This window comes from Cygnus olor, chromosome 9 (assembly GCF_009769625.2).
Source record: "Cygnus olor isolate bCygOlo1 chromosome 9, bCygOlo1.pri.v2, whole genome shotgun sequence".
NCBI lineage: Eukaryota > Metazoa > Chordata > Aves > Anseriformes > Anatidae > Cygnus > Cygnus olor.
The window spans coordinates 1,391,976-1,416,809 of record NC_049177.1 but is presented as its reverse complement, the minus strand read 5'-3'; the positions used below and the strand labels follow the sequence as shown (position 1 = coordinate 1,416,809).

Here is a 24,834-nt window from a genome sequence, read left to right as displayed (position 1 = left end):
ATACAGCAAGAAAAAAGAGAGGGAGTAATTACATGAATCAACTCCAAATGTCTAGCAGAACCCAGGAAAGTCAATGGTAACAGGTTCTGAATGGGTACAAAGGTGAATGAAAATTCAGTGGATTGCCTTTCAGAAAGCATGTGAGAGAAGAATAATAAAATCTCCACCTCTTTACAACAGATTTCAAATCCTAGCCGTATGGAAAGCGGTCAGAGTTGCCTGTCCTAGCTTGGTCTTTACCTTCTGGCAGTTCATGGGCAGTTTTAATCGACTCCTCTCTGCATTAGTCACCATGTCACTGCAGAGGACACGCAGCCTGGCTGGAATGAGGTGTGCAAATCCAAGCTGCTGTGCTGTTTCACAACCGTTGTGGCACTTCTTAAAAGTTAAATCTAAGAATGTGCAAAATATCCATTTTTGATTCATATTAAGACATGGAGCTAATTAGATTAATGCATATGCAAATGTAATTAGGAAGGACATGCATGAAAATAATTTAAAATTCATCTTGATAAATATTTGACTAATTCCATAACAAGGGTGACATTTGATCAGGAAGCAGTTGCTTAGAGCTGCTTTTAATTGAAATGCCACAAACATTTGAGGAGGAATAACTTGGTTATATAAATTCTCTTCTCAAAAATAACAGTGTGAGTGCTAAGTTTAGTCCTTCTGTAGAAATGCCTGATTAAGAATCCATTTCAAGCGAGCACAGTTTCTGTCTTTGAAGACTTCCTTAGCTACTCAGTTGTCAGCGTTTTAAAACACAGACTGTGTTCAGCCTCTGCATGACCAGCCAGTGACCAGAGAGCTGTGTGTGGTACAACAACAGTAAAATCAACAGGAGTCTAATTATGACAGCCCAAAGCTGTTTATAATTATAATGCTTAATTACATGAGACACAAACAAGGAGAGAGTTCATTTGGTCAATGTTCTCTACATTACTGTGTTCTGACAGGAGATATAATCTCTGTACCAACCAAGTAATTAAAACAAAGTTTTAAGCTATTTATATCCTTTGGTATTAAACCTCATAATTGTGAAATTTAATGAAAAAAAAAATGACAACATTTTACCTCTTTTTTTTCTTTTTTTTTTTTTTTTTTAAATCTGTAAAGTGCAGCTCTTCTTCTTGTGAAAATATACATTTTGGATCAGACTTGTGGCCTCTCCTGACATTTCATCCCTCACAGTGACAAACACCTAGGAAGGAGAATAAAAGAAAAAATCTTTGGTAACGGTTTCCCCAGAAGACACCTGCAGTCTCTGGCAATTTTGCTCCTTGAAGTGGATTCTGAGCCAGGTGGATCTTGCATGCAGCTGCCCTTGAGGTATTTTTCCATCTTTCGCCCTTTTTCCTCTCCCATCTGAATCCTTTGTCCTGTCCCAGTGGCGCCCCAACAACATGATTCCCTATTTCTGTAGTGGAAGCAACCCTTACCTTTAGATGCTCTCAGTACAGTGCAGTTTTGATAGGAGACTTTGACATAGTCCTGCTAAAGGATTAGAGTCCCAAACACAATTTGATTCCATTGAGATGAGAGGGATGATGCGAATTTAAAATACATACTTTTTGCATGATGCATATTGCATCCACAGTACGTGGTTTTCACTGTAGTGGAAAAAAAATCAGATTAAAAGAAGAAATTAATGTGTATGTTCTGGCCGCAGAGGACTCTTATACTGCAGAACAGCACTTGCTGATTCATTACTGTCACTTAATTGCTACTGAGAGACAACAGGGACATTTTTTGATTGAAATGTTTTGCCAGAAATGCACTGAGAGTTACATGTTTTTGTTTCTCTGTTTGTTTTTCTGCTAGCTTTTCTCAAATTGTTTTGGTTAAAATGGGAAGGAGTGAAAATTCAAAAAAAAAATGTTAAAAGGAAATTATCACTTAAAAGTATCTTAGTTTAAAAAACGAATGCCTATGCTGGAGCTAATGCTTTTTTCAGCTGTAGAGGGAGAAAAGCAGCTTCATTGGTTTTGTGCTGTGGTGATCACCACTCGCTGGTATCAGTAGAGAAAGCACATCGGTGCACTGTATGTAAAGAAGAGGTGAAAGTGCTGCAAAAGAAATATTGGAAAATTGTGGCATTTTGTCACTCTTAGCTTCAGTCTGTCAGTTGGACTGGAGTTTTAAAAAATTGCTAAACTAAAAATTAATTTGATTATTTATCTTAAGTCAGAATAGTTCTTTAATATTTGTAATTGTGTGGCTCTTACAACTGTAGAGTGAGTTAATAAAAATGACTTACAGTGGGACTTTTTTTTTTTTTTTTTTACTAACAACTTGTAATGCTCACTTCTGTGCTTCAGGGATTGTTCCTTCTTTAATGCAATTAGCATTTTTATGCTGAAAGAGGCATGTTCTTACTCAAGCCATGAATTATTGAGCAACACTAAATAAAAAAATCTCAACTATGCATGTGTGCATTTCTGTATGTTTCTTCAGGCAATTAATTTTTAATTTAACAATGTCGTATATTGGCAGTAACTTTTAGCACAGTAAGGCTGCTTTATACATTTCATTGTCATTTAGTAAATCAACTGTAGGCTTGCGTACAGAAGGAAGTGCTTTTTGAGCCAAGGTGTCAAATTGAATTATTTTATATTTTTGTACGCTTTCCAGGAAATAAGCATAAACTGGAGTGATAAAGCTGCCTCAGAATAAATCATATTAAAATGAGGTAGCAGAGTGTATTGAAAGATTATTTAATAGAGTTTCTGAGCATCAATCTTGGAACCAATATTGTTTAATATTTTCAGGATCAGGTTTGGCACAACATAGGTTGTATTCTGTTGAAATTTACTAACAATTCAAACTTTGGAGGCATCATAAATAGAGGAGGTGTATTGAATTGCTAGACAGAAAGCATGGAATGGACATTGAGAATGGATTTTTATTTTTATTTATTTTAAGAGAGATGAAATTCCATAATACAGAACAAAAATATACACTTGGGGAACAAAAGAAAGATATTCTAAAATAGTCTGATTTCCCATCACTTTGAGGGAAGATATAGTTTGAAGTTTACTAATTGATCCAGGTATGATGGTGAGTTGCCACACTGGGGGAAAAGGGAAATTCAGCTGTAGACTGCATCACTTAAGATCCTTGCAGGAGAATTACTGGTGTGCTAGTCCCATGTGCAAAACCCTGTTACTCTATAGGGGGATATGCTCTGCTCAGTATGGGGTTGTGTACAGTACTCCTGGTTAAGAAGCATGAATTAGTACAGGTGAGGATTGAATTTGACGTGGAGTTTGAACATCTTATATAAGACTGCCTTTGTAATTCGTGTTTTATTTATTAAGTTTTATGTTAGATGCTAGTGAAATACTATAATTTAGTAGTTAAATCCTTAGAATTCAAACTCATATGTGAGAAATAGGAGTGACTCATTTTTATATAAGTTCACCAGAATTTTCAAAGGTGACCTGAAGTGCTTTGATTTGGGGATGAATAGTTTTTGATGCTTGCTTTGATCCTTTTCCTTTCTGAAAATCACTTAGTGTTTCAAATTTCAGATACATATATTGAAGATCTATAAAATTCATAAGTCATGTCATTTCTGAAAATTTGTACTTAAGAACAATTAGTCTATTCTTGCTGCCTGTTGGATGATAAATATACTTCATCCCTTTTCCTTTGAGAATGTTGTCTAATACTCTTTTTAACATTTCATATAATTTTCATTATATATATATATATGTGATGTTATATAGTAGTTTTAAAAAGGACTAAAAGTACTCATTGTAAATGCAAACATATCTGTTTTGATTATCTCGAAGGAATAAAAAAGCTCACTGCACATATAATTTTCCGTATATAGTATTTTTATCTAACGAAAACTGGAGTGTTAAGCAGTGGAATAGTCACAAATGGACATTTACAGACACATCTACTGTGTTACTTGATGCTATGGAAATATACAGAAGAGTGCAAACAAATAATTGCACAATAATAGAAGAGATTCAGACTGTGTCTGTTTATACATACAAACACTGGATTGTACAAAAGTTGTGTGTACTGAAAAGTCCTTATACATTAGTATTTCCACGTCAGTAAAAATAGCTACAGCTTATGTTGACTTTATTCACTGTTCCTCAAGTCCTGTTGTGGATAGCTTTCAGGAATACATGGATTTTTATAGTGTGAATTTGCAGTCTTGGAATCTAGGAGTTAATGAACATGATGCATGTCTAGAGGAAGGGCAATGAGAAGGGGAGAAGTGAAATTCTTCCAGAGAACAGACACGGGTGGTGAATGGAGTTAAATCCAGTTGGAGGCCGATCACTAGTGGAGTCCCCCAGGGCTCAGTACTGGGGCCAGTTCTCTTTAATGTCTTTATTGATGACCTGGATGAGGGGATCGAGTGCACACTCAGTAAGTTTGCAGACGACACCAAGTTAGGTGCGTGTGTCGATCTGCTCGAGGGTAGGAAGGCTCTGCAGGAGGATCTGGTTAGGCTGGACCGATGGGCTGAGGCCAACTGTATGAAGTTCAACAAGGCCAAGTGCCGGGTCCTGCACCTGGGGTGCAACAACCCCAAGAAGCTCTACAGGCTGGGAGACGAGTGGTTGGAAAGCTGCCTGGCAGAGAGGGACCTGGGAGTATTGGTTGATAGGCAGCTGAATATGAGCCAGCAGTGTGCTCAGGTGGCCAAGAAGGCCAACAGCATCCTGGCTTACATAAGAAACAGTGTGGCCAGCAGGTCTAGGGAGGTGATTGTCCCCCTGTACTCGGCTCTGGTGAGGCCGCACCTCGAGTACTGTGTTCAGTTTTGGGCCCCTCGCTACAAGAAGGACATGGAGGTGCTTGAGCGAGTCCAGAGAAGGGCAACGAAGCTGGTGAGGGGTCTGGAGAACAAGTCTTACGAGGAGCGGCTGAGGGAGCTGGGGTTGTTGCCTGGAGAAGAGGAGGCTCAGGGGCGACCTTATCGCGCTGTACATGTACCTTAAAGGAGGCTGTAGCGAGGTGGGGGTTGGTCTATTCTCTCACATGCCTGGTGACAGGACGAGGGGGAATGGGCTAAAGTTGTGCCAGGGGAGGTTTAGGTTGGATATTAGGAGGAACATCTTTACTGAAAGGGTTGTTAGGCATTGGAATGGGCTGCCCAGGGAAGTGGTTGAGTCACCATCCCTGGAGGTCTTTAAAAGACGTTTAGATGTAGCCCTTAGTGATATGGTTTAGTGGAGGACTTGTTAGCGTCAGGTCAGAGGTTGGACTCGGTGATCTTGGAGGTCTCTTCCAGCCTAGATGATTCTGTGATTCTGTGGGTCAGAGCATATTCTATTCAAAAGGAAAGAGTAAATTTGCTATGGCTTGGGATCTATCTCATAACTAAGCCCCTCTCACAGCACGTGTGGCACTGTCCAAGTCTGTTCTGGGCTTCTTTTATGTTCAGTGCCATAATATCTCCCTCTCTGTGTAATGTTTAAATTGAGATTTTTTTGTTGTTTCTTTTTAATACTCTTTTATTCATTATAGGCCAGCCATTGGTGGACAGGTGATTTAGTCTTGTAAGTAACAAATTGGAGAACTATTGCCATATGATTTTTTTTGATAAATTGACCTATTTGACAAATATCTGCTATTGTATTAATTATTTTTTTAAATGTTCTCATTTAATATATAAGATATTTCAAATATTTTCTCTCTGAGACCCTTGGGCATTTGTACTTTTGCATATCCAGCTTGCATATCCCCCCACTGGTGGGAATGGGATCAGGAATTTACTCCAAATATGCTTGTTATTGTGTATTGTTAAAGGGACATTGGGTAAACAGTCATGAAATAAATGCCAAATGTTCATCATGGACTATGAAATATTTTTTTAATGTGGTCTTCCAAGGAACATAAAATTATCATTCAAAATACAAGAAAAATTCAAAGATCTTTCCCATTGCCCATCCCCAACTATCTCCTTTGACCTAATGTTATAATTTTCTTGCAAACCTTGGCTTCCTGTATATCAGAATCTTGAGTATTAGCTATTGCCAGTCTTGTGAACTGTGACTTCAAGATAGCTTACCTTGACAACCTGGTAAAATGTTCAGTACTCAATATAAAATACGTTGTTTCTTTAGGCTCAATATTTTTTAACAATTTGTAGAAAATTGAAAGCCTGAATTGTAGTCTTAAGTCTTTTTCTTCAGTACAGTTGGTGTTTGATCTAGAGATAAATTTATCAGTAAAACTCATGCATTTATTTTATTAGTAATTTTCACTGTTATCCCTTTTCATAGTGTCTGGTAGGAACAATTGGGGAAATCCAATTCAATCATAAAAAAAAATACTGTTTAATGCAATCTTGTTCCCCCCAGAAACAGTCTTAAAAAAAAAAAAAAAAGGAAGAAAGAAGAAATGTTATCAGTAGGACATCAGAGACAACTGAATCGTTTTGCTAGCTCAGAGATATGCTGCAGATCAGCTTAATTCCTCGTGTGTTCTTAGTGGGATCCTTCTGGAGTGAAAGGGATTTTTCCAACATCTGTAAAGCTTCTTTTTGCCAACTAGGATCTATGCAACTGTAAACCGCAACTCTTTAGCAGCAATCTGAAAATACATTTGAAGCATACGGGTGTTGAAGTATGAGACTATGGGCCATCTGGTCATCATATGTCTGCTTTGCATGCTTGGAGCAGTTTGTCAAGGGGCTCAGAACTGTTTCTGAAGGATTATTAAACAAGACAAAAACAGAAGATTGATGCAAAGTAGTGAAAGGTCTTGGGCCCTCTTTGGCATGTGTTTCTTCAGTCTTGAGCTGTAAAGTAAAATGAATACATTTACCAAATATGTTTACTGTCACTTGCTGGGTGGCTTCAGAACCATATCCTCATGTTGTGTTGGCTCTGGTGCTCCTCAAAGAAGCCTTACCCTCAGGGTTTAACTACAGGCTCCTGGTGTGTGGCCGTGCTCGTACAGCCGTGGCACTGTGGGCGTGGACTTGGGGAGAAAAGTGCAGCTTGGTCCTGTGGGACATGGTCAGCAAACTGGGCCTGCTGGGCCTCCTGCCGCACTGCCTCTGAGTTGTGTGGCCTGTACGGTTGCTGCACTAAGATGTTTTCCATAAATGTGTAAGTTCTTCAGTGCTCTGTGTACCCAGTGACAATGTCATTTCTGCAGCTTTTTTAGGGTCAAAGTATTTAAAATGGGAGGGGAAAAAATAACTCTTTGTCGTCCTCAGGTAGACATGTTTCTGCCTCTTGGCACTCAACATGAGATGTAAAAGCTCCAAGAGTTATTTTTAACTGTGACAAGAGGGAGTTTAGGCTTACGGTTGTTTGCTCCTTTCTTTTTGTTCTTTATTTTTTCATGTATGGAAGGGAGGGAGTTTTATATACTGTAAAATAGATCTCTTCAAGAACAATATTTTTCTTGCCATGCTTCCCTGGAATTTTTAATGCTGTAACTAGTTGCACATGTACTATAGAGCATTGAAGTCTTTGTGGAGAACACTGTCTTAACAGGAGACATGTGCCTGGAAAGATGCATGTAATCATTCAAATCTTCTGGTCTTTATTGAACTGGAAATTTGATCAATACACAGGAAAAATATTTAGGGGAGTGTTAATAAGACCAGTTGGAATATGCTGTATTCACATGAAAAAGTTTGAAATATTTTCCAGTCAGAAGCTCAATGACCAGTACACAGGCAGTGATGTATAATTATTCAGTAAGTCACGTATGTCCAGCTGTGGTTTTTAACTGGCTAACAGTAAATATGGTATTAATTATTATTAATACTTTGGGTATTAATATTGAGAATTTTATATAACTTCACTGTTTTCTGTTTTTTTTCCCCTTGCAAGATTTCATTTTTTCCTCAACAGTATGTTCTGCCAAATTTTGCCGATGTTGTAGACAAACCTGTATTATTATTTGTGTAAAAGGAAGAGGCAACCGGTGAAAAAGCCAAGCTCTCATAACTTTCTCGTTTAATATAATCTTTTATTTTTTTTTTATTTCTGTTCTGGGCAGAATATATGGGGCCGTGCTACTTTCTTTTCTCTCCCAACAGTCACACACAGAATCCTGCGATGGTCTGAGCTGAAGCAGGTGATTGTTGGTGTCTCTTGGTGTGAAGGTAAAGGGGTTGCTGAAGGTTTCTGTAGTTCGAATCCAGGCTAGCACAGCATTACTGATTCACACCCATGGTATGCAGTAATGGAGGCACCAAGCACCCCAAAGTTTAAACTAAAGTCTACAGTGATGGGCACTTGAAAATGAATATATTTTCTGGGGGGCAATATTTTAAGATTATTACTATGTTGAGTTTTTGTTTGTTTTGTGGTGGGGTTTTGTGTTTTCTTTTCTTTTGTTTTCCTGCTGACCTGAACAGTTTGTACTTCACTGTACATTGACCTGCTAAGATTTCGAGAGAGAGAGGTCTGTGTCAGAACAAATCCTCTGCCATGGAGACTGCTGTGGAGGGTCTTGCATTTTCTGTGATTTCCCTGTAAGAGATCCAGGACCACTTTGTGTGTGTGTGTGTGTGTGTGTGTTTTTATCTGTATGTTTGAACAACCAGCCCTCCTCTTTTAACTGTGTAGTTCGGTTCTGATCAAATACTGCACCAGCCACAAGCCAGCAGGCTTTCTCTTCCCAAATCTTTCTTTGAAGTTGACTTTGGCTACAACATAGGCTGCAAAAACCACAGCATCCTGCATCCTGCCCCAGAGTGTATATACCTATGTGGCTTTTGGTTCCTGCATCCTGCCCAAGTGTTACTGCAGGGTTTGGGTATTTGCACAGGTACGGGGCTGCTACCTGAGCTGTAGAGGGTGCCAGCTGCTGTGGGAAGGATGATGGGGCTTGAATACTGCTGTCACCTGGGCTCCTGCATCTGTGCCATCGCGCTGTGGCCTCTCCAGCACATCTGCTGCCAGGTTCTGACCAAAACAATGTCCCCTGTTGTTCTTATAAGTTTCTATCTCTTGATTTTGAAAAAATTATTTATGCTGCTGAAAGAACATCAAAAGTGTTAATGGCATTTGTGCCAAAAGTAATGATATTGGTTAGTATAATCAGCACAGGATGGTTTTGCCCCAGTGTCAAACAGAAAGGAAAACCTGCTTGTAGTTCTGAATTAAAGGCAATTGTTCCCTATGAGAATATTTATATACGTTCATGTGGAGTACACAATTTAATTTATTAAGTATTCTCTCATATTCAGATTAGTTTTTTCAAATACTTTTTCTTCTCTGAAATCTAAGATGACTCCACTGATTTAGATGGTGAAGAACAATATTCACTGTTGTAAGAGCCGATATAAAATGTATAGATGGTAGCACATAAATATTTATCTGTTTCTATTGTAGCTGAACATAGTTACTTCACATATGTATTTTAAAACTCACAGACATAGTTCAATGCTCATTTGACTTCTTGAAAATAAGCATGAGTGAAATAAGATGATAATAACAAAAACCTTTAGGCTGAAATCCTGCCTTCCTAACTCCTTTCAGGTTTTCACTGAATAAAGATCATTCTTCTACGATTTCATTTTATGACTTCAGTTTATCCACAGAGTTGAATGCGATACAGATTGCTAAAGTGTCTTAGCCTCCAAGCATATTGTCCATATTAGCCTTGCACCTTTAATAACTTAAGATACTTCTTCTTGTAAGTCTGCTTTCTCTCGTGATGCTGTACTGCCCCAGGCTAACAGCTGCACTTAGCTAAAGCATGGATCTGAAATCCTCTTCACTGAGTCTGCAGGGGCAACACAAACGTTTCTGTTAAGGAACTAAATTTGTCCATCTCCTCCCCCCTGAAATTCCTGGTACCTTCCATTTCCTCATCCGTGCAAAAAATCAGGTCTCTCCTGCCTTCTGTTCTAGCCAGAGCTGTGGCTTCTGGGCTGTCTTAGCCTTCAGACTCAGCCATGGACGAGCAATCTCTCCACCCTTCACTGTGCTGATGTCCTTACAGGTTCGCCAGCTGCCTGTTCCCTGCCCTGCTGCTTTTGCTCTGTTCTGTGTTACCTACTCAATACATTCATGAAAGGATATTTCTAGAAGCAGTAGAAAAGTAATGATATTTTGGAAGACAAACTGCTTCGTTTGACAATATTTCACCCATTCTTGGCAGTAAGCTTTAATATTGCCAGTACTAGCCTATTTATGGCTCACACTGCAGGCTAAAGGCTTTAGGTTCAAGGCTAATGGATTGTGATAATGAAATGGGTTTTCCAAATTCTGTTGAAATATGAAACTCCTACTTATGCACCTTGAGGTGCAGTGCCACCATCTAATGATAGTGGAGCAAGAAGCGAACTCGTTTCCTTGAAAACGTCAGAAGCATGCTAGAAACTGGAAGAATTGTGTAGGGAGAGATGTATCTGAATTCCTAGTCCTTACTTATCGCTCTCCCTCTCTTAATGAGCAGGGAGTTGCTGGAGTAATATGTAGGTGGAGATTATTTGATTCTTGTTCTTGCTCATATTGTGGTTGGTTTCTTGTTTGCAGTTATCAATCCTGCAAAGTATTAGAATTCAAAAAAAAAAAAAAAAGGGACTGGGGGACAAGCTCTAAATTACAAAAAGAGTCATTTATGTTTCATTAGTGACATAAGATTAGATGCACTATGCTGCTTGTGATTACTCTTTAAAATATAAAAATCTCAAAAAACATGAACATAAAGAGATACTGAACCAGGTGTTGTAACTAGAAAATTAAGACTGAAGATGGGTGTTATTTTAAGTTAAGTATTGAAAAAATAAATCTAAACCACAGAGTAATATTGAGAACTCTTCCTAACATCTGCAGCTGGTTTAATGAGGTTTTTGCATTAGCTTGGTTTTTTTTTCTTGGGTGAGCAGTGTAAGCAAAAGAAAGGGGAAATACTCAGGGAAAGACACTGGACTGACTGATGTAGGAAATCTCTTCCTGGTCAATCAGGATCCTTAATTCAAGTCTGTAGTCTGCCATCCAAGCATGGAGTGTCCATGAGAGAGAGAGATGGGGGGGCAAAATGTATGTCATAGATATTGTCTAGCTACTAGGCTGTAGGTCATCACTTGTTCATTGATAAAAGAAACATTGTTCTTAACTGTCTGGGTAGATCTAAAGCAATTTATGAGGAACATAAGTAGATGGTAGTATGTAATTAAGCATTCAAGTATGTTTGGAAAGCCTGATGTGTCCTGAAACCTCAAATTTTTGTTGTTGCTTCTTCTTGCATGTCAAGTCTATGAACTGGGAGCCAGGAAACCAGTACACATCTCAATTGTTCAGTAAAGTGTGATACTGTATACACTCTTGTCTCTGTGGAGACCTAATAATATTAAAAATAATATTAAAAGGTGATTTATGCCTCCAGTGTACAACTACCGAAATTAGAGAGGAGTCTTCGTAAAGATTTCATCCGTTGGTGGAAGGTGGTTTTGTTGTTGTTCTAAATGGACACTTCTCTTGGGAAATTAAAAAGATTGGTAAAGCTCCTAAGGAGGGAGATGCACTTCTGAATAGCAAATAATTTCATTGTTACAGTGACCTCTTCCCATTGTAGCAGACCAAAGTTCAAGTCCCTTCTCAAATAACTTTGATTTAGGACTTGCATTTGGATCCTTGGACTACTTTCTCTAGTCTCTGTCATTTTTTCACCTGTCTTCGATATGTTATTCCGCTTGGGAGTACTTGGGAGTTTTTGAGGCTAAACGAAATCTTCAATTCTATGTGAATTTCAGTATTTGTTTGTTTTTTGAAAATAAGCTTTCCACATTGCGTGTGGAAAAATGCAGAGCATCTTATGTAAAGATTCAGAGCCTGAATATATATACATTAATTGATGCTTTTTTAGCCAGGAGCCAGTGCTATTCCTGCAATTAAGAAGGCAGTGTTTGGAGAGGTTGAACTCTGCCAACTTCAGATGTGGTTCAATATGAATCAAATCAATAGTGATTATTAAATCACTTTAATAAAGATGATGAGTGTGATTAAAGCTGCAGATGCTTTGGGTCACAGCAGAACAGATTACATTCAGCTCCATTAAATAAAAACGGGATTTGAAGTTTTTAGCAATTACAGGGGTTTTGGAGTCATGGAAGAATAAATAAAGGAATATGATTTTGTATGTACAATTCTGGAGCAAAATTTGGAACAATTCTAAATTAGTATTGAATTCAAAGACACTTTTTATTGAAGGTTTCAGGAGAATTATTTTGGAGAAAAAAAAGGTAGGAAATTTTCTCTTGAGGGAGGTCCTGAATTTTGTGTGAAGAGACGCACAAACAAACTGGAGATGTGAGGTTCTTGTGCAATTTAATCTCAAATTCACAATTTGTGCACAATTAACTTTATTAATACCTGCAACAAATAACCCCTGCCTTTACAATTCCCCTGGAATCTAACATACAGATAATACAACTGTTTGTAACTGATAAAATTGGAAGCTTAGTAGTCATTTATACATGAAAATATTGAATTAAACAGTACCCTTACACCTGTTTTTATTTTAAACTTGGTTAATTTTACACATGAATTTGTATAGTCTTACGGTTCAATATGTAGCAGCATTTAAAGAGGAAAAAAATATTGAACATTCTCCCAAGGAAAACTTGTCAGTTTAGGTTACATAACAGCTAGGGCTTTTGGTACCATGTTGTGTCTGGGAATCACCTGGGATTTACAGCGGATGCAAAGGGTGGTAGTTTGATCACAAGAGAAATAATTAATTGACATCTCTGTGACTATCTTTCAGCTAGATCATGGCTATTATTTCAGGATGTCTGCAAATTTGGGATGATATAAAGCGTTTTGTTGCTTTTGTTTCCCTTTGGTAATGTATTTTTAGTAATATTAAGCCTTTGAAATCTCATTTCTCCCAACCCTAAATACTGTGGTAGAAATAGTGCTGCTTCAGTGGTCATGGCATGTAGTCACCTGGGAAAGTAAACTTAGAACATGAATTTCCTAAGCGGTGTGGAATTAGTTTTCAACAGAAAACTTCTGAAAGTTTCTAACAGCACTCTTTCTGGATGGCCGAAGATATTTGGATTAGAAATTTTTAGAACTGACACTTATTTATACTTATTTATGCATAATGAAAGCAATTGCAGAATGAAGCAATTGCAGAATGAAGGTGAAGCAATTGCAGAATGCTGATCCTTCACATGTGTCAATATTAGAGCCAGTTCGGGTGAGTGTAAGTGATCAGTAACGCTGCTTGCTCTTTCTAATGGCTAGGGTTCATTGTCCTGTATATCACGTTGGCTATGGGTCTTTTGAGTGATTTCAAGAGAGATTGAGAAAGAAGAGAAGGGGAAGGGGTCTTTCTGCACAGCAGCAGTTATGCCATAAGTCTGGCAGAAGGCCCTGATGAGCATTTGGCAGGATTATTATTTTTTTTCACTTAAATGGACAGCGGTATTCAGATGATTCTTCAGAGACTCATGTAAGACCAGATGGGCATTCTCATTGTTTTTTTTTTTTTTTTTTTACGACTGTAAAGGGATATGTAGTTAATGCAATTATTAAATTACGGTTTTCCTCCTCATTCTTAAGCAGGTTCAATAGAGCTAAACCTCTATTAATATCTGGCTTACATAGTTGTCTTTCTGCCTTTCCCCATGAATGAAATCTAACAATTATTATTTGTTTTAAATTTGATCTCTTTAGCTTGTTGTTTTTACTGTTGAAACAACAATTGGTCTGTTATTGCTTGTAAAGTCTCCTAGCATGGCTCCACAGCTGGAGAGGATTTGAGCACACACAGAGCTTAGCTCCCAGAGAGCATACCTCTGACCTGAAAGGGCCACTGAAGGCTTTAGAGCAGCATTTTGCATACAGCAGCTTTGTTCCAGATATGCAGCACACAAGTTTCAAAGTGCTGCTTGTTACAACTGTGTCAGGAAGAATGGGTGGCTGTGTAAAACTTCTAGATCATGGAACAAGAGCTGCTTAAAAAAAAAAATTGAATACATCCCACCCCCAATCGCCTGGCGTATCCTTCAGGAATTGGGTTCTCTGTCAATCTGTTTCTTTTCTCAGTCATTGGAAACCACCCTCCTACCTTGGCTAAGTGTATTGGGGCAATCATTAACAGTGCAGTAATACCTCAATCATTAACAGTGCAGGAATACCTCAAAATTTTTGTTTGAGCATAAAATATTTTTATTAGAAAATAACATTTTTGTAGAAAGTATGAAAAAGAAAGGTTGGGTTTTATTTTCCTTTGTAATGCCTTATATATATATATGTACGTATGTATTTACCATGAATTGTAGTCTTTCTTCATGAGTGGCTTGCCTGTTGTATCAAAGAGACTACCTGTCTTTCCTGAAGCTGGAACGTAGACTAAAATGAATGCTGAAAGTGGACAAATGCTTCTGTAAACTCCAGTGATAATTCTGACAGCACTAGTGATAGCCTTTGTTTTTGACAGGTGAAGAATGAACCTAAAGCAGGACAGATCTTTGAGATTAACTCTGCCTGACGGTGACTGAGCTGACTTTCAGCTTGCTGGGATGTAGCTGTTATGGAATGATGTGCTGTAGTTCACATATGTGCACGGCAGGTTGTTTAAATATTTATGTATATTTAGATATTGGAGATTGAGAATTGATACCTGATAGTGATCTTTTAGATTCTCTTTGGACACAGGATTATAGGATTTTGAGATAAATGGTTTATACCTTCTATGCTGGGTTTCTCTGAAGAGAGGTGAGTGAGCCCTGTACTAGTGGAACTGTGAGTGTGTGGCCATGGGGGTCGACAAGCCCCATGGTTGGTGATAACATCGGACTCTTAACGATGAGGCCCTCAGGAATGTAAAATGTTTAGAGGGAACAAAGAAGGGTGATTCAGGAGAGGCCTTGCCGTCTGGGGTTGCTTGTTCTCCAGCCGCTAAGGCATGGAAGTTGCTGGGTGTTTGCTGGTTGCAGGGCAAAGTTGTTGACCAATGAATAGTTAGTGGAAAAGGACTGCTGTGGGGCGAATGGTATAAGAAGGGAGCCTGTCCTCGGTATGGGGAGGCAACAAGGATAATGAAGTTACGCCCTCAATATGAGAGATGAAGTTAGGCGCTCAGTAACAGAGAGATGATATGCCATCAATAAAGAAGTAGCAGTTACTGATCCTAAAAGAACCCTGGTGTCCGTGTGGCCGTTACGCCACATGGAACCACAAGTTTTGAATAACAGACTTGTGTGGTATCATGTGCTTGATATAGAAGCTAGATCCCAGTGTTGTTTTATCCCAGACTCAGTTTGCCTTCTCTGAAATGTTCAGACTGTGAAGACAGTAAGCCTTTTCCAGAGTCCCAACTGAGCAAAACACTCAGTGAGCCAACATCTACTTTCTTCTGGCTTGAGGTTTTGGGACCATGGTGTTTCTGAGCTTCAAACTGTGTTCTGTGAAAGCACATAAATTTCAGCTCAAGCTTTTCAGCAGACTTCCTAAATGACCTCTTTGCCTGCAGAGCCCCGGTTGTCCTCTGGTGCTCTCTTGACTGTATTTCTGTGGCTGGGTGGGCTGCAACTTCTGATCTGCCAAATGGCACTGGGTAACTATCTGGAGACATTGCTCAATATAGTCTATAAGCCTCCTTCTATAACATCTTGTAGGGAGGTGGAATCAGGAGGTGGACCGATATTTCAAAGAGGCCATCTGGGATATGGAGGCAGACTACAATAGCAGATCTTGTACATATTGATTCCAACTGAAAAGACTGAAATTCAAAGAGCCCAACACCCTGTGCCACCAGGAGCTATCAGCTAAAAGCTATTGCAAAAGGTTCTGCCTTTGAGCTGAAATCAGAGCACTAGAAACAGGTTTGTTTGTTGTTTTGTATTTTTTCTATTTTTAGATATTTTTGTGATAACAAAAACAAAAAAACTTACCTTTTTGTAGACTTTCCTTGGGTTTAATTTCCATCATATTTATGCAATTTTGCTCAGAATAGCTTCTTTATTTATAGGAATTTGGTAAATGCTTCCAACATGCAATGTGTCATAGCCTCAAAAATCTGATCTAATTTTCTTTTCTACCTGCTTTAGTTCCCTACTGGTTATGTTGCCATGATGCCTGTGGGCTTCATGATGGTTTGCTATATTTATATGCATATCTAATCTGCTAGCTGGTTTTTAACTTTTGACTTCGCATATTTAAACGCCTTACTTCATTTGAGCCATGAAGGATTTGTTCTTTACATATAGAAAAAAGAGCAGTGGATGCTCCTTTGTGCACTTTCAATCCAGTTATCTTTGTACAAAAATTGCAAGACTGAAATTTAACTGACCTCCATCATCAGTGTTGCTGCAGTTTAATGATACTGAGAGAAATTCAAATTAAGAGGATCAAATGCAAACAGAAATGTGGTAGGTGAAAAATTGTATTTTTGGTATCTTAGCTCTCTTCAGTTTTGCCACATGCTACGCTGCGATTTCACGGTATTTCCACATAGTCCATGACTATTGAAAATTTAAATAAAAAGTTGATGAAAAAAAGACTGAGGTATTGAACAATAGGTTGAGGCCCTGGAGCTTGAGAGACCGGTGGGTGAGGACGAGGTAGGAAGCCTACCCAGGAGGATGCCTGAGGTGAGGAAGTTGGCTCCACGCCTCAGGACTGCCTCCACCAAGAAAGAGAGAAGGGTGATTGTTGTGGGCGACTCCCTCCTCAGGGGAACGGAGGGCCCTATTTGTCGGCCTGACCCCACGCATAGGGAAGTCTGCTGCCTCCCTGGGGCCAGGGTCAGAGACGTTACCAGGAAGCTTCCAAACCTGGTTCGCCCCTCTGACTATTACCCGCTTTTGATAGTCCAGGCTGGCAGTGATGATCTTGAAAAGAGAAGCCTGAAGGCTATCAAACAGGACTATAGGGGGCTGGGACGATTGGTGGAGGGAGCGGGAGTGCAGGTGGTGTTTTCGTCTATCCCTACGGGGGAAGGGAGAGGCACGGAGAGGACATGGAAAGCTCACGTGGTTAATAGGTGGCTCAGAGGCTGGTGCCAGCACAGAAATTTTGGTTTTTTTCACCATGGGGAGCTTTACTCGGCACCTGGCCTGATGGCCCCAGACGGGTCCCTATCTCCAAGGGGAAAACGGATCCTAGGCCAGGAGCTGGCGGGGCTCATAGAGAGAGCTTTAAACTAGGCAAGAAGGGGGACGGGGCTCAAAGAAGGCTTGTTGGAGCCGTGCCGGGGGAAACAATGGCTAGGCTGGGGAAGAAGGCGATGGCCCAGCTGAAGTGCATCTACACTAATGCACGCAGCATGGGTAACAAACAGGAGGAGCTGGAAGCCATCGTGCAGCAGGAAGGCTACGACTTGGTTGCCATCACGGAGATGTGGTGGGACCGCTCCCACGACTGGAGTGCTGCAATGCCTGGCTATCGGCTCTTCAGGAGGGACAAGCAGCACAGAAGGGGTGGTGGCGTGGCTCTCTACATTAGAGAATCTTTTGATGTTGTGGAACTCCAGGCTGGGAATGATAAGGTTGAATCCCTGTGGGTTAGGATCTGCGGAAAGGCCGGCAAGGCTAGCGTCCTGGTCGGGGTCTGTTATAGACCGCCGAACCAGGATGAGGAGACGGATGAGGAGTTTTATAGGCAACTGACAGAAGTTGCAAAATCGTCGGCGCTTGTCCTCGTGGGGGACTTCAACTTCCCGGATATATCCTGGAAACACAACACGGCACAGAGAAAGCAGTCTAGGAGGTTTCTGGAGAGTGTGGGAGATAGCTTCCTGATGCAGCTGGTCAGTGAACCTACCAGGGGTGGTGCCCCGCTAGACCTTCTCTTCACAAACAGAGAAGGACTGGTGGGAGATGTGGTGGTCGGAAACCATCTTGGACAGAGTGACCACGAAATGGTAGAGTTCTCTATTGTTGGCGAGGCCAGGAAGGGGACCAGTAAAACTGCTGTATTGGACTTCTGGAGGGCTGACTTTGAGCTGCTCAGGACGCTGGTTGGCCGAGTCCCTTGGGAGGCGGTTCTGAAGGGCAGAGGAGTCCAGGAAGGCTGGGCGCTCCTCAAGAAGGAAATCTTAACGGCACAGGAGCGGTCCGTCCCCACGTGCCCAAAGACGAACCGGCGTGGAAGAAGACCGGCCTGGCTCAACAGAGAGTTGCGGCTTGTGCTTAGCAGGAAAAAGAGGGTTTATAATCTTTGGAAAAAAGGGCAGGCCACTGAGGAGGACTACAAGGATGTAGCGAGGCTGTGCAGGGAGAAAATTAGAAAGGCCAAAGCTCATCTGGAGCTCAACCTGGCTACTGCCATTAAAGACAACAAAAAATCCTTTTACAAATATATCAATGCGAAACGGAGGACTAAGGAGAAACTCCATCCTTTACTGGATGCGAGGGGAAACCTGGTTACTAAGGATGAGGAAAAGGCTGAGGTGCTTAATGCCGCCTTTGCCTCAGTCTTTAGCGGCAATACCGGTTGTTCTCTGGATACCCAGTGCCCTGAGCTGGCGGAAGGGGATGGGGAGCAGGATGTGGCCTTCGCTATTCATGAGGAAATGGTTGGCGACCTGCTAAGGAGTTTGGATGTGCGCAAGTCGATGGGGCCCGACGGGATGCACCCGAGGGTACTGAAAGAACTGGCAGAGGAGCTGGCCGAGCCGCTTTCCATCATTTATCGGCAGTCCTGGCTATCGGGGGAGGTCCCAGTTGACTGGCGGCTAGCCAATGTGACACCCATCTATAAGAAGGGCCGGAGGGCAGACCCGGGGAACTATAGGCCTGTCAGTTTGACCTCAGTGCCAGGATAGCTCATGGAGCAGATTATCTTGAGGGTCATCACGCGGCACTTGCAGGGCAAGCAGGCGATCAGGCCCAGTCAGCATGGGTTTATGAAAGGCAGGTCCTGCTTGACGAACCTGATCTCCTTCTATGACAAAGTGACGCGCTTGGTGGATGAGGGAAGGGCTGTGGATGTGGTTTACCTTGACCTCAGTAAGGCTTTTGACACCGTTCCCCACAACATTCTCCTCAAGAAACTGGCTGCGCGGGGCTTGGACTGGCGTACGCTTCGCTGGGTTAGAAACTGGCTGGATAGCCGGGCCCAGAGAGTTGTGGTGAATGGAGTCAAATCTGGTTGGAGGCTGGTCACAAGTGGTGTCCCCCAGGGCTCGGTACTGGGGCCGGTCCTCTTTAATATCTTTATCGATGATCTGGATGAGGGCGTCCAGTGCACCCTCAGTAAGTTTGCAGATGACACCAAGTTAGGTGCGTGTGTCGATCTGCTCAAGGGCAGGAAGGCTCTGCAGGAGGATCTGGATAGGCTGGAGCGATGGGCTGAGGTCAACTGTATGAAGTTCAACAAGGCCAAGTGCCGGGTCCTGCACCTGGGGCGCAACAACCCCAAGCAGAGTTACAGGCTGGGAGATGAGTGGCTGGAAAGCTGCCTGGCGGAGAAGGACCTGGGAGTATTGGTTGATAGTCGGCTGAATATGAGCCAGCAGTGTGCTCAGGTGGCCAAGAAGGCCAACAGCATCCTGGCCTGTATAAGAAGCAGTGTGGCCAGCAGGTCTAGGGAAGTGATTGTCCCCCTGTACTCGGCTCTGGTGAGGCCGCACCTCGAGTACTGTGTTCAGTTTTGGGCCCCTCGCTACAGGAAGGACATGGACGTGCTCGAGCGAGTCCAGAGAAGGGCGACCAAGCTGGTGAGGGGTCTGGAGAACAAGTCTTACGAGGAGCGGCTGAGGGAGCTGGGGTTGTTCAGCCTGGAGAAGAGGAGGCTCAGGGGCGACCTTATCGCTCTCTACAGTTACCTTAAAGGAGGCTGTAGTGAGGTGGGGATTGGTCTGTTCTCCCACGTGCCTGGTGACAGGACGAGGGGGAATGGGTGAAAGTTGCGACAGGGGAGTTTTAGGTTGGATGTTAGGAAGTACTTCTTTACCGAAAGGGTTATTAAGCATTGGAACGGGCTGCCCAGGGAGGTGGTGGAGTTGCCATCCCTGGAGGTCTTTAAAAGACGTTTAGATGTAGAGCTTAGCGATATGGTTTAGTGGAGTGCTTAGTGTTAGGTCGGAGGTTGGACTCGATGATCTTGAGGTCTCTTCCAACCTAGAAATCTGTGTGTGTGTCTGTGTGTGTGTGTGTATTGGTAGTATAATAAAAAAGTGAGTAATGAATGACTCGGTACACGAGTTGTACAATCTGAGGGCTGAAATATTTTATTTAGTATTTCTTCATCCTTGGAGTAATCTACAAGAATATTGGCATAGAGTAAGAGACATATGAAAAACAGTATGTTCAAAATAACTGTGATCGCTTGAAGAACTTAAATTATGATAATCAGCTGGCAGGAAAAATTTAATTCCAGAGATAACTGTGTATAATTAAAATACAGTTCTAGTGGGGATTGACCTCTTCATATACTATTACTTGTGTAGGATTTATTAAATTTGTGGGTAAAAATGTACTGTTACCCCTTCCCTGTGAAATGAAAATCTGACCTACTTTTCTCTTTAAAAAATATATATATATATATATTGCTCTATAAATTAAAAAAAAACTAGTTGTGAAAGAAAATGAAAAGTAGCTCTGATCCAAAGAAAAATTATTTAAGGTTCAGTAATTTCTTATTAATATTGAAATCTATACTAAATACAAATGAAAGAAAATACCCATTAGAACAGAAGTGCCTTTTGACTGTGATTAAAATGAGAAAACATTAGAATGTTGTATACAAAAAAAAAGTCTAAAGAAAAGAGATATTTAATTATTTTTAATCAATTCTGAACAATGACGAAATCTAAGTTATTCAGCCAGTAGCTATAATCAATTTTGGATGGACAAAATAGGCATCTCAACAACATACAGGATTTGCTGCAATATTTCTGGCGAAAGGGATGCAGTCGGTATGTGATGGTGCATTCAGAATGTAAAGACATAGCTTACCTGGGGTGAGGGGGGAAGGAAGCAAGTTCATTAAGAAGGGCCATCTTGTCACAGATGACTTTAATTAGCTGTGACACAGTTTCTGGAAGAGCAACAAGAAAGAGTAGCTCTCAAAATCAGAGCATGCACTGGACTTAATTATCTTTCCTTTCTGCTGTTTGATGTTGTCAGTTCCTCAAATTAGAGCAGACCCCTGGCCAGCTCTGCCAGTGCTGCCTCTTTCCTTCAGAGCTGTGCAGCCACCAGTGCCTTAGCATCCTGCCCCCAGCTCATTTAGTGGAGAATTGCCACTAGGTATTAGTTTTAGCTTGTAAGGCTCTTCCAGCATTTAGATTTCTAGTAAAAAAAAAAAAAAAAAAAAAAAAAGGTGGTTGATTGTCTTAATGCCTGACCCGCATCAGAAGTGGGCCAAGTGCCATGTAAGGGTGGGGGGCATGTCTCCGAGTAGGGCACGCTAACCACGAGCTCAGTGTCATTGGCACCCTGCAGGTGGTCATGGTAAACTGAGCACGGAAAGGGCAACCAGCACGTGCTGGGTCAGCACAGCTTGCCCTGCTCTCACTTTTGTCCTGGGAAGCTGGTGTTTGAAATGTGACTTCTCTTAACATGCCATTTGTGTGTGTAGGAATATGGAATTCCTAAGTATATGTGAGAGCGTTGATTTCTTACGCTTCCCCTGCAACATCTTTCTGTGCAATAACAAGTGTTAACATAAACCTTGATAATCCTGCATCCAGTGGCTAATTTACTCCAAACTTGTATCACTATCAGGGCAGCATAGAGGTTGAGTACAATACACATTGGTGTTTACTGATCATCTTCTGACCGTTGGAGCTACTGCTGTGATATGGAGTCCTCTGTCACAGGTTTGTCTCAGAGCCAGGCTTTTTATTAAATTAATTTTGTATTAATGTTCAATTTTGTATTTTACCTTCGTAGTTTTATCCAAATTTTCATAATACTCTATACTTGAAATGTTCTTCCTGTTCACTTATATTTTTGACTAAATGCACTGGCAAGGGCATTGCCACTCTAGGCTTACTATCTTCTGCTTTAAGTGCGCTATATTTTTAAATATTAGTTTATTAGAAGATCTGTAAGAACTGTAACTTATGGTATTCTTAATGTTCTGTTAAAAAATGAATTTCATAACAATAGCTACAAAACCGTGTTTTGAAGAGCCACTAACAGTAGATGTATTACATACATGTGCAGATGCATGCTCTACACAAATCTTCTGACCTGTCTAGATCAGGTTCTTCTAATGTGAGCTCAGTCTTCAAGGAGTTTTTTCTAGACTAGAATAGTGGAATGGGATTCCGAGCATCTGAGATCATTGGTAATAAAGTTACCTTGGATAGACCACTTTAGGCACTATATAAATGCAAGATTTTTCAGCAGTATCAAGAAATCTTAAGGAAGAAGTTTTTAAAAGGTTCAGTTGAAACTAAATTAGGTTGGAAGAACTGCATGAAAAAAAAATCAAAGCCGCAAATGTGGAGCAAGACGATAGCTTTTTAAAATGTAAGCTACAGGATTATTTCTGATACAATACTTGAGGAAGTTATTAAGGAAAGGAGAATTTGACATTAGCTTTACTTTATTGCTGTTTTGTTTTGTTTTAAAGTTTGAACAGCACACTGTGACATCAGATCAGATCTGGAACATGCTTTCTGACAATCCTGTAAGTGAAGATAATTCACAAAATCCTTGAAACTGGTTACATGAATTTAAGGCTTTGTCGGATGTTAAAGAAATGAAAAGCAAACCATGTGACTCACAACAGTATCTAAACAGAGGACAGGCCATGAAATAAATCATCTGCATCCAGAAGATACAAGATTTCCATTTTTCCCTCTGAAAATCTCACGTATCTTCAGAGATGTGTTTTGTCCCCCAGGCTGTGGGGAGTTGATGCCAGATGCAACTGAATGTTCATATCTGGCAGACAAAAGGTGGGTCTGAACTACGTCCTTTGTAAGCAGCCTCATGAAGATAACAAATCTTTGTATCTTAAGCTTTGTTTGTGTCTCTGTCCCTGCTGAAAATTCTGAAGATAGGGTTGTTCCTGCCTGAGTGGGACTTTACAGTACTTGATAACAACAAAGTGTGTTAATATTTGGAAAGCTGGAAATGTAAAGTATTGGAGATTTTTTTCTATGTATAGCCAAGCAGTCATATGCAGGTTATTCCCCTGAAGAGTGTTCATTTTTACTGTTGTTTTTTTTTTTTTTCTATCTGTGGTTTCCTAAATCTGCTCAGATCTCCCTTTGAACTACAGACATGCATTAACCTGGCTGCAGATAGATGCAGTTAGGTGAGAAATAGGCTGTGCTTAGTCAAGTTTGCTTAATTTGTGAAGTTCTTTATTTGTTGTGTAGTCTTCTGGTACAGGCTATGTCACAATAGCAAGAGCGGATGATTCATGGTTAATAATCAAATCTCACATGTAATTCCCTGGGAATTAGGGATATCTAAAAGATGTTTGGTTCAGATTTTATGTTTGTAATTATGGAAAAATACCTATCACATCCACAGAATAACAATTTCCAGATTATCTAGGTGCTGTTTTAAAATAATGCTTAGAATACAAAGAAATACTTGTGCCAGTTTAATGGTATTTAAAATTAGCCAATGCATTAGAGACTGTTTAAGTAGGTAGGTGCAACTTAATGTCAAACTTTTGACTAGAGCATTTAAATTTGAAGCGATAAATACATCACTAATTAGCATTAATGTAACATGATTACAAAATAAACATTTGATTAGTACATTTAAATTTCAGCATAATAAACTGCTGAACTAATTAGTAAATAAAGTGCTGATAATGCCATCCTTTAGATGAGACGTTTGTGTTGTATAAAGGGAAGGTGTTTATACTTACAGTGCCCTACCTGTGGGTCTGGAAGCTAAATAGCCTAGTAAATAAACAAAATCTTTAAAAATAACTTTTGAGCCCTCACTTGAATTTTCTTTTGATGCAAATTGAGTAACAGGTTCAAAAGACCATGGCTTTATTAACCCTGCATACAAATGTTGAAGCTGAGAGCATGAGCAACTGCCCTGGATCCCTGCCCATCACCTGAGCAGAGATAGCTATCAAGTCCCTACCTGATCAGTTAGCTGATTATCTGAATCTGTTGTTCAATGTGTTTTTTTGGAAAACTTTGTGCTGAAGGAAGACTTCGTGAAAAACTTTAGCTTGGTCGAAATATTCATGTCTCTGGCTGGTGATTCTTCCAGTTGACTGGTGAGTCGTTGAGAGGCTTAACAATATGAAGCCTGGAAGAGCAGCAGTGAGCTGCTGGTTCAGATAAATCAATGTTGAAATGTGGACTGGGAATCTCAAAAGGTATCAGCTATTCTTTGAAAACAAAGGTGGATGTGGCTCTGTTTTAAGTTTTGACTAGAGTTGTTGCAGCCAGTGAGTTTCATTTTTCACTTTCCATTTCAGGTACAGCCTTTTGTTGGTAGACTTGCAATTTCATATGGAAGCTGTCTGAGGTTACACAGCATGACAGTACCGATTATTGAATGAAAGGGGAAAAAAATCATGCTAGAGTTTTAGCACAAACTTTTAAAAATACTGCTCTGCTACTGAGTTTAAAAAAAAAAAAAAAGGTGTTATGGAACCCAATGTCTTCCACTCAGTATACAAGTGAGCCTGGATGTCCCTGAAGGAAATACATAGAACGTTCTTAACAACATTTTAATGTAATGTAGTTTTCTCCGATATTCAGGGCTTATGTCCTAGTCTTAGCTTCAGACAACAGAAAAGTGTTTTTTGTTTATATTTGAATATTCTCTTAAGCCAACAGAGACATTTTCTCTGAAGACTAGAGCTGCTATTACAGATATGAGTTGTTGCTTTAAAAATAATCACAATTATAATTCTATGTAAAACATAATTTTTAAGTTTTTGAACTCACTTTCTTTAAAGTATAAGCTCCATAGAGCAATCCTAGAGCCCTGAGCAG

The 24,834-nt window shown here is 40.4% G+C and overlaps 1 long non-coding RNA gene across 1 annotated transcript; it reads left to right on the top strand.

Annotated features, from left to right (window-relative positions):
- Positions 1–1,123: 1,123 nt before the first annotated feature.
- On the top strand, positions 1,124–23,689 carry LOC121074818. The gene is made up of 3 exons (XR_005822552.1): positions 1,124–1,332; positions 21,629–21,723; positions 22,485–23,689. It is a non-coding gene; the product is annotated as an uncharacterized LOC121074818 (long non-coding RNA).
- Positions 23,690–24,834: the final 1,145 nt, after the last annotated feature.